This window comes from Populus alba, chromosome 1 (assembly GCF_005239225.2).
Source record: "Populus alba chromosome 1, ASM523922v2, whole genome shotgun sequence".
In the NCBI taxonomy this organism is placed as follows: domain Eukaryota; kingdom Viridiplantae; phylum Streptophyta; class Magnoliopsida; order Malpighiales; family Salicaceae; genus Populus; species Populus alba.
The window spans coordinates 48,516,174-48,526,572 of NC_133284.1; the positions used below are offsets into that span (position 1 = coordinate 48,516,174).

Genomic DNA, 10,399 nt, shown 5'->3' on the forward strand with positions numbered 1-10,399 from the left:
AGTCTCCCCGACTAAAGGAATATTCAGATTTGGGAAGAAAGGAAAGTTGAGTCCTAGGTTCATAGGGCCCTTTGAGATATTGGAAAGAGTAGGGGTAGTGGCATATCGGCTTGCCTTGCCACCTAATTTATCCTCTATTCATCCGGTATTTCATGTTTCCATGCTAAGGAAGTATATGCCAGATCCATCACATGTGTTAGAGGTTCATCCCATTGAATTGAGAGATGATATGGTTTATGAGGTGCAACCGGAAGCTATAATTGACCGACAAGTGAGGAAGCTTAGGTCGAAGGATATAGCTTCAGTGAAAGTGAAATGGAAATGTCATTCACGTGAGGAAGCGACCTGGGAGCTCGAGGATAGGATGCGTGAGGAGTATCCTCATCTTTTCAATAATCTCGGTAAGTATTCAATCTTTTCTATTAAGTTTCGAGGACGAAACTTTTATAAGGTGGGGAGATTGTGATGTTTTGTATTAAAAGATTGGAAAATACAATAAAGCCCTTGGAGGCTTAAAAAGAGGGTATAAATGATTGAAGGGTAGTGTGGTAATTGAACAATAGTTGATAAATATAAATAAGAAGAAGAAAAAAGAAGAAGAAGGAATGATCTGATTTTGAGAGAAAGAGAGCTACGGGAGACAAAGGGAAAAAGGAAGAAGAAGAAAAGAAAGGAGAAAAGGAAGGGAAGGAGAAGAGAAGTAGAGGAAATAAGTTTAAAAAGGTAAGATTTATGGTTTGAAGTGTATAATATGTTAAATTTCGGTTTTGATTAATTTTAGAGTTTTGAAGTTTGTATTTTGAGTTAAATGATGAATTAATTTGAAGGTTAGGAGTTGATTATTGTGGGTATTTGATTAATTAGTTGATTTTGAGAGATTGAATTGAAGGATAATGATTTTGAGTTATGATTTTGTTTAAATGGTGAAATTGTGTTAGAAATCAGGGGATAACAGTAGGTGATCTGTTGAAATTCTGGGTTTGAGGTTGAAGATGACGAAAATTCAGTTTGGTCCCTCAATTTACGGAAATTGCAGTTTAGTCCCCGAACTTTGGAAATTTTACAGATTGGTCCCTGGGGCATTAATTGAGGTTCTGAACAGAACTGAGGATGATTTAAGGACAAAATTCCAGTATAATTAATATTTTCAGTTTGGTCCTCCAATTTGACAAATTACGATTTGACCCCTAATATTTTGATAAAATCACATTTTGGACCTTGGGGCATAATTCAAGATTCTGGACAAATATAAGGACGAATTATGGATAAATTTCAGTATGGTTAGGTATTTGCAGTTTGGTCCTCTAATTTTGGCAAAATTACATTTTGGTCCCTGTTTTGGAAAATTGTCGTTTTAGTCCCTAAACTTAGGAGATTAAGCCTGGTTTCCTTTTATGCATTGGGATCTTTTGTTTGATTCGTTTTTGAGTATATTTCATATATTTATTGTAGGTTCTCCTAACGATCCTTAATCGGATTTTTCGGGTCTTTCGTCTGACATTCCTTTAGTTCAGTATTTTCCGGGTGAGTGGAATAATCTTTAATATGCATATAATATAAATAAATATGTATGTTGATTATAAAATGAGTACAACTAGTAAATTTCTTGAATATTTATATATGTTGCTTTATTTTCCGAGTACTCATTTATTCTTGAATTTACATTCGCAATCTGATAAAGTAAATTCTATTTGATATGATATACGTTTCTTTGATGATTCTGTGAATATCTATTATGCCTTGATATGGGACTTGTCAGTAACTCCATGCTAACGGAGAATAGTTAGCCTGTGTGCACATAGTATTCTGTTACCTAACTAGTGAGAGAGGCATCAGCCTGTGGTGATTGATCATCCCACAGTGGTCACCGACGGGTGTCATCTGGTCACCTTCGGGTGTCATCTGATCTCTGACATGTAATCCACTACGTTATGATAATATGTTACGTTATGATAATATGTTTAGTAAGTATATGTATATGTATATTAAGATAAATCATCTTGCAAATTATTAATATCTGAAATGTATATTAAATGTTATTCCCTCACTGAGTTGGTTGAACTCACCTCTCATTTTTTAATATTATTTCAGGTTCTTAGTTTCTGGAACTTTGTTGAGTGTTTCCGCTTCTTCAGTTCTGGTCGGTATGCCTTGCTTGTTCGCGAGGTTTTCCTTTCAGTTGATTTGATGTCTTAGACGCTCCACCGTTACCTTGTTTTAATTACGTATGGAATTTTGACAATGTAAATGTATTATGAATTATTATTTTTGTTTTAATAACTATCTTTCGGTTTTATCAGTTTTGAATCATACGATATTTCTGAATATTATGAGCCGCTGCGTATTTTTGAATAAATTGTTCTTTTGATATGTCCGTTTTGAGGCTTAGCGCAGGTGAGGTGTCCTTTCGACACCGCTCCTGCGTTGCCGGTCATGGACCCGGGATTCGGGTCGTGACAGTAGTGAAATTCGAACCTATGACAACTTGATTAACAAGACTTTGATATCATGTCAATGAATCATCTCAATCCAGTAACTAAAGTTATTAGGTAAAGTCCCAAAATATGGTTTATATTATTTTATAATAGTAATATTTTTTAAAATCTTTATACCATGGCTAGCCAAATTAAATTCTAATTGAATTAAATTTTTTGACTAAGGATAAAATTAAAAGTCTGGGGATCAAAGTGGAAAAGACACCACAAATGGATGATGGTTTCAAAGTTTTTTTTTAAAAAATAAAGAGTAAAAAAAATGAGTTGAAAAATAGGGTCAGTGGCTGGAATCTTCGCAAAGTCCAGCGACGCGTCGTCTAACTTATTATTATTATTTTTTAAAAAACATTGAAATAGATGACATGCTGTTTGTCTCAATTGCATTTTTTAAAAAATAAATCCCCACGTGAGCCCTCCTAAATGGGCCAGATGTTGGCCTGGCTTACTAGGCTCAACAATGTTGGCTTTGTTTTAGTAATTTTGGCTTTAAGAAAAACAATCATGCTTTATATATATATATATATATATATATATATATATTATATATATATATATATTAAATATTTTTTTATTTATATTTAAATTAATACTTCTTCTCTTTTGATTTTTTCCATTTAGCCTTTTTAATTTTCTTGTTTTCAAGTATTTAATTTTTAAATAGATTTTTCTTACTCATCTATTATGTTTCATATAATTGATCTTTATTTTTAAGAATAAAAAATATTTATTTTTGGATAATATTTTTAGTAAGTGCAACCTTGCAAGATATATATTTTTCTTCAATTTGATATAATTAATTTTATGTGTGTCTATTTCTATAACCATTTGATTAAATAAAAAATTAATTTTAATAACTAGAGTCATTAAACACAATCAGGTAAATGAACCATGTTGCGAGATCAAATATCTTAATACAGGTCCGCCCCTTGACTTTTCTAGATATGTATTTAGTTATCGTTAATATTTTTTTTTTTCATTTGTTGACATAGATGGTTCTTAATTTATTTAATTAGATGCGTGTATAAATTTTTTAATTTACACTTTAATTTTTTTTTTATTACTAGGAAAAAACCCATTTAATGGGTTCGCGTCACTTTGTTGACCAGTCATATTTTGGGCCTATTTGGAAACGTAGTTTTTCAAGATATTTTTTTATTTAAAAATATATTAAAATAATATATTTTTTTATTTTTAAAAAATTATTTTTGATATAAATATATTAAAACAATCCAAAAAATTAATTTGAAGAAAACAATTTTAAATTTTCATTAAAAACACGTTGAATAGCAAACCAGCTTCTAATATAAAAACAAAAAAATGTTCTTTTATTGTTACCATCTTCCTATGATAGAAGTATCTAAAACTCTAAACGGTAATATAGAAAATTCAAGGCTTTAGGGCATCTCTTACATGCCTTAAATTGGTTTTTGTACATGCAGCAGTAATGTTTTCGCTTACCCATGAAGCCATTGGCCTGCTTGCACCCAACAAATGAAATAAAATAAAAAATAAAATTGAAATGAGAATCTCTCTTTAGCCTGCAAATGTTGATGTCATTAGCTTACTTCATAAGTAAACCAAGTTTAAAGCAAGGAATGTCTTTTTTTTTTTTCCTTTTCTTTATGGGCAAATCATATTCCTTGAGTGGGATATAGGGACAATCATATAGCTCGAGTTTCATCCTTGGAAGTGGCAGAGCGTATTCTTCATTTAATTAATTGTTGTCTTCTTTTCAGGTCCTTTCGTTTTCCCCCCTAATCATCATTTTCTAAAGAAAAAAAAAACCTTGAGAGATCATAATTATAGCAACACTACATACATTAAGGATTATATTTGTGGTTGCAATCGATTGATAGAGAGGTTGTGGGTGTCTAAGTGATCGTGAATCTTCCATTCGTTCCTGTCTCTACGTACTACAAACAAGGTGTGTATTTCTACTAATTCTTGTGTTATTTGTTATTGTCTTTATATTATATTATTATGTGTTCATACATGTTTGCAAGTATGATCCATGGAGAAAGAAAGTTAAATATTTTTTCAATTTAATCCCTATTTTCTCCTACCAGACTCACTCAATTTCTGTATGCAATTTTATATCGAATTTTATCTCGTTGTAGGGTTAAATAATTGTAAATACAGATCAAATACCCATTATTAAAAAGATTATGGTGTTTTAATTTATTAGTCAATTAGAAAAATAATTAGTTTTAAAATCTTCTTAATAATACATATATAGAATTAAATTAAAACTTTACCATAAATTTGACACGGATGTAAAAGCTACAAATTTACAAGAGTAAAATTTCTCTGTGTTTGGTGAATTAAAGTAGGGTAATAGTCTAAATAATAGTACTCTTGTAAGAACATTCTAATTAACTATAATGTTTGGATTTAATAGTGCATGGCTAGCTTTGAACACCATAATTTGATCTTGACACATCATTTCTTTATTATTATTATTATTATTATTATTATTATTATTATTATTATTATTATTATATCACTCATGGTTTTGTCAATTGGAAAGCCCAAAAATCCACGAATTAACTTCATAGTAAGAACAGACCTTCCCATTACTTAATAATTGAGGAAATTAGATTCATTTTAATCAAATCATCTTCAATAGATAGAGCTATTATGCAATTATTTGCTAGGCTAAGCGTATTTGTATATTCATAGTTCCTGTTAAACTCTAAATACTATAAATTAATCTTCAAGGATTTGTACGATGTTACGAGAAATATCCCCTTTTAGCCAACACTAGATAATTTCTCCCGCTATATTGCGAGTCGAATAAACTTTTTTTTTTTTTAAAAAAATATAAGTGTACCTAACATGTTTTCTAGCAGTAAAAAAAAAACTATACAGGGGTTAAGCATAGCAATTTAGTAGACTTCACAAATTCAAAGACAACTCAAACAACTGGTAAGAGTATTAAAAAAAAACTAAAAGGGCTCAGGAAAACACTGTAATATGTGAGTGAATTCACTGTGGATTCAAATAGTATTTTTTCGTTCTAATCTCCTTATTCTCTCATTTCTTCTCGCGTGATTTGATACACTCATTGGCTTTCTTATCTGCACTTTCAACTTGATCGAAGCTTCAAGTTTTGGTGAGTTGATGTGATTGGTGTGATTGATTGCTATTTGGAGGGGCTGGTATATATATATATATATATATATTAAAAACAATTATTTAGGGGAATTCATGATATGCGTGTATATATATCATTATAGCTTTAAATCTTTAGCATTTGAACCTTCTCCTAAAAATATGAGTTTTATTTTCGAGCAACAACAATGGAAGATGCAAAAAGAATTTAAAGGAAATAAAAATATTTTTATTTTCTTAATATTAAATATAAGAAAAACTAGATTGTATTTATTTGTAAAACATAAATTTTTATTAATTTAAAGAAAATAAAAATATTTTTATTTTCTTAATATTATGAAAAACTAGATTGTATTTATTATAACATATACTAAAATTGCTATGTGTTGCACTGTGCATTGCATAATGCAGTCCACGGTGAAACGCTGAGCTATATTTTTTTTAAAAAAAAATTTTCCTGTTTTTATTTATTTATTCATTATTTATTTATTTATTTATTGTTTTTTATGCCTTTATGGGTTTTTTTGTGTTTTTTTCTTTTCATGATTTTTTTTGTTTAATTTAGTTTGTTAATATTATTATTTTTATTTAGTTATCAAAATTTATGACATGAATCCCGGGTTTGACGAGTTAACCTGTAATTTTTTTTTGCTTTTTTCTTTTTAATTAGTTTTTTTCGTTTAGTTTAGTTTGTTAATGTTAAATTTATTTCTATTTAATTATTAGATTTTCATGACAGGTATCTCGGGCTTGACGGGTTAACCCAGTTAATTCTGGGTTAACCCATCATTATTTTTTCTATTTAATTATCAAACTTTCATGACGTCAATCCCATGTTTGACAAGTTAACCTGGTTTGAAGGGTTAACCCAATTAATTCAGTTATCAAACTTTTATGACACGGATTCCGGGTTTGACAGGTCAACCTGGTTTAACGAGTTAGCTCAGTTAATTCTAGGTTAACCCATTAATTTGTTTTTTTCATTTTTAATTATCAAACTTTCACAATGCGAATTCAAGGTATGACGGATTAACCCAATTAATTCATATTTTTTTTTCTTTTTCTTCATTAGTTTTTTTCTTCCTGTTGGTTTTTTTTCTTTGTTTTTTTTTTTTAACTAATCTATTTAATTATCACACTTTTATGACACGACATTGCAGTCAGACCTACGTCTAATGCTATTGGGTCTGGTATTGCAGTCCAAACACTTTTATGCTAAGGGTTAACCCAAATTTAATGTTATTATTAATATTATAAATATTACTCTTGGATCAAGCGTTGCAGCCAAACCTAGGATTCTTGGGTATAACTTTACAAAAAAACTAATATTTTTAGATCTTAGCTTTTTTTGAAATACAAAAAATAAGTGACCCGCGGCATCGCGCGGGGCATATAACTAGTAGTTTAACTAAAACAAATTAAGATGATATTTTTAAAAAAAATATTAAGACGAAAATATATTATATTCAAATCCTCGACCTGAGTTATACGACCTTCATAACCCCATAGAAAATAAATAAGAAAAAAAATATTAAGCCCAATTTCCAGTCAACTCAATATTGCAAGATGAAATTGAAAAAAAAAATAATTAAAAAAAAGATATAAAAAACCACTTGAGTCAACCCGAGTCATAAGGCCGGGATAACTTTAAACAAAGCAAAGTGAAACAAATTATAAAGCCCAATTCTTAATCAATTCAATATTGAAGGATGTAATTGAAAAAAATAAACATTCAATTAAAAAATGATAAAAAAAAACCCTAAGGCAACTACGCGAACTTGCAACCAGAATCATAAGACTGTGATAAACTAATAGAAAACAAATAATTTTTTTTTATCAAACTCAATTCCTAATCAATCCAATGTTGAAAGAATAAATTGAAAAAAAAATCAATTAAAAAATATCATAGGTTGACTCTGATCAATCTGTCAAACCCAGGTCTTAAGACCAAGATAAATCAATACAAAGAAAGTAAAACAAAATTATGAAGTCAAAATCCTAATAAACCTAATGTTTAATGATGAATTGTTTTAAAAAATTTAATTCAGAATAGGATAAAAAAAAACCCAAGTCAACTTGGCTAACGTGTAAAACTCGCGATTTAGGTCATGAAACCATGATAATTCCATAAAAAAAAAAAATGAATATGATGCCCAATTCTCAATCAACTTAACGTTGAAGGATAACGTTGAGAAAAAAATAAACTAAAATAGAATAAAAAAATGACTCAAGTCAACCTAGATTAACCTATCAAACCCGGGTAATGAAACTAGAATAACTTTATAAAAAAAAAAAATTATAACAAATCATGAAGTTTAATACTCATTAAACCCAATATTGGATGATGAAATTGAAAAAAGAGAGTTTAAACTTTAAAAAACTTGAGGATTAAATTGAAAAAAGACCAAAATATTTTTTTATTAATTGCTACAATGAAATGCCAAGACCCTTAGTATATGTTAATTATTCAATTGTATGGTTAGTCCATGAGAAATAAAATTCTTATAAATTCCCTAGTTAATGCAAAATTCTTATACATATTCTTCTTTTATTTGTTTATTAATGTCTTTATATTACACATACTACCTTACTTTATATGTCATGGAATTGCATTTTTCATAGAAATTACCTCTTTAACTCACAAGTCTTTGTGATGCTAATTTAAATTCATCTAGACTATAATGTTTTAATTTTTCTCTTGTATGTATTTATAGGATTGTAGTGATTCATCATTCATGTTCAAATGGAAAAATATATATGTTAAGCTACATTTCTATTTTAAGAGATTCATATATAATTTTGACTTTAAAGACATCTTTCAATTTAAACTTTCAATTACGTTACGTTTTCAATACTTGAACTAAATTAGTGATAGCCCAAGTTTTAAACCACGGTTGGTTAATGTTTAACCGATAGAGATATACATATAAAACTATATTCTTTGAGAGATTCACTAAATTGAGAAGTATTATGGTCTTATGCTTCAACCTAATTTTTATGAATATTTACAAAATCTATCCATACTTTTGTTTAAAACGACACCCTTCCATATGTTCATATTGATGAACTTCTAGGTTTCTCATAAAACGTGAACACAATAAAAATGGTAATTTCAGAATATTTTCAAAGTCCCATACATCTCATTACACAGTTAAAGATCATTTAGATTTTGAGTGAAGATTAGTTGAAGAATAATTCTTTCTTTTAGGATTTGATAGATTCTTTCTAGCTAGATTGTCACAAATCACTAGTTATTAAATTATCTAATCTTTAATTATAATCCACATGAATTGCAAAATTAAAAATCTTTTAAAATTTTTAGGATTGAAGGATTGTTAAATCTTGAGGGCTAGCTTTCTTCTAACTCTTTAATAAATTATCTTTATTAGAGTTATGAGTAACATCATTGTATTCATAGGGAAAACATAACTCTAACTATAATAAAATATCACTTTGCTCCCTAAAAAATATCACATGTTTTATTTCGGCACAACTACTATAAATATATTCGATTAAGTCCCTATTTGATTTTTCTAGGTCTGCAATTGTAATCCTTTATATAAATTACATTAGTCCCTCAATTTTTAAAAACTTATTTATAGTCAAGTAAAACTTGATTTTAATTTCTTGTTGTTCCTAATATATTAACCCAATTATAAACTATAATCCTAATTAAAATATGATTAGATATATTAAATAACTTAATTTATCATCAATCTAATAATTGATTAATATATATTTGAAGTTATGTACAATGCATTACAACCTATCATGATTTTTAACATATTAAAAACTTTATTTATAGTTTGAGTTAACCTTTCAATAACTAGTATATCAATATAATTAATATTCTTTCATTTGAGGTAAACACTCTCCTATTTGTTTATTATGACAATAAATATATAACTTAGATATAAAAATATGTCTCCCCCTATCTTTTGCAATGTATTAGGTGACTCTTCGTACTTGAATTCCATGTACTAGATGTAGCCTCTTCATGAGAGGAAGCAAGTGGTGGTGACCTAAACATAGCTTCAGTTATGTCATCACTACTAGTCTCGTGCTCTTCCTCCTCATCATCTTGCTCTTCTTCAGCATGTACTCCTAGTTGGTGCTTAGGAACCCAAATACCATCCTTTTTTTAAGACATTTCATCTTGGTTAGGGTCTTATTATCTATTTCCATGAGCTTTAAATATGGATTCCTATCTATACCCATCAAAATAATCCTAAAATGCTAAAAAATAGAAATTAATGCTTGACCATATGAAATAGACTTTTGCTTTTGATCATATGCCATGATCGTATTCCTAATCATAATATAAAGAAGATTTACTAGCCATCTCCTAATTATGCAATCGATTAAGCACATATCCATCAAAGTTACCTCATCAAATTGCTCTTTCTTTGGAAATATATTGTGTGCTATAATCCTATGTAGCAATCTAGTTCTTAACATCAAATCTTGACTTTATAATCCTTGGTTCCATTGTTATCCTCATATTAACAATTTTTTTTTTTTTATTATTACCTTAGGATAACTTTCTTCAAATAATATATTATGCTCCAACCATTTCCTAAAACATAATGTCTATATCAAAAGCATTGAGATCATTTCCCAGGCCTCTTTTTATAGCAATAGACCTATTTGTAGAAGAACTTTGAAATCTTTGAATATCATCACCTTGGTATGAGGTTCAATCATTAGCCCTTTTGCTTTTTGATTCCACATTTTTTGTGCTTTTCTTGCTTGCTATTATACTTGAATCTTCAAGAAATAAGCTAAAAATATGA

General features: G+C 28.7%; 1 long non-coding RNA gene across 1 annotated transcript; it reads left to right on the forward strand.

Moving 5' to 3' along the window:
* The first annotated feature begins 1,479 nt into the window (after positions 1 to 1,479).
* Positions 1,480 to 2,310, forward strand: LOC140955168 (uncharacterized). The gene is made up of 2 exons (XR_012168916.1): positions 1,480 to 1,524; positions 2,092 to 2,310. It is a non-coding gene; the product is annotated as an uncharacterized lncRNA (long non-coding RNA).
* The last annotated feature ends 8,089 nt before the right edge of the window (positions 2,311 to 10,399 follow it).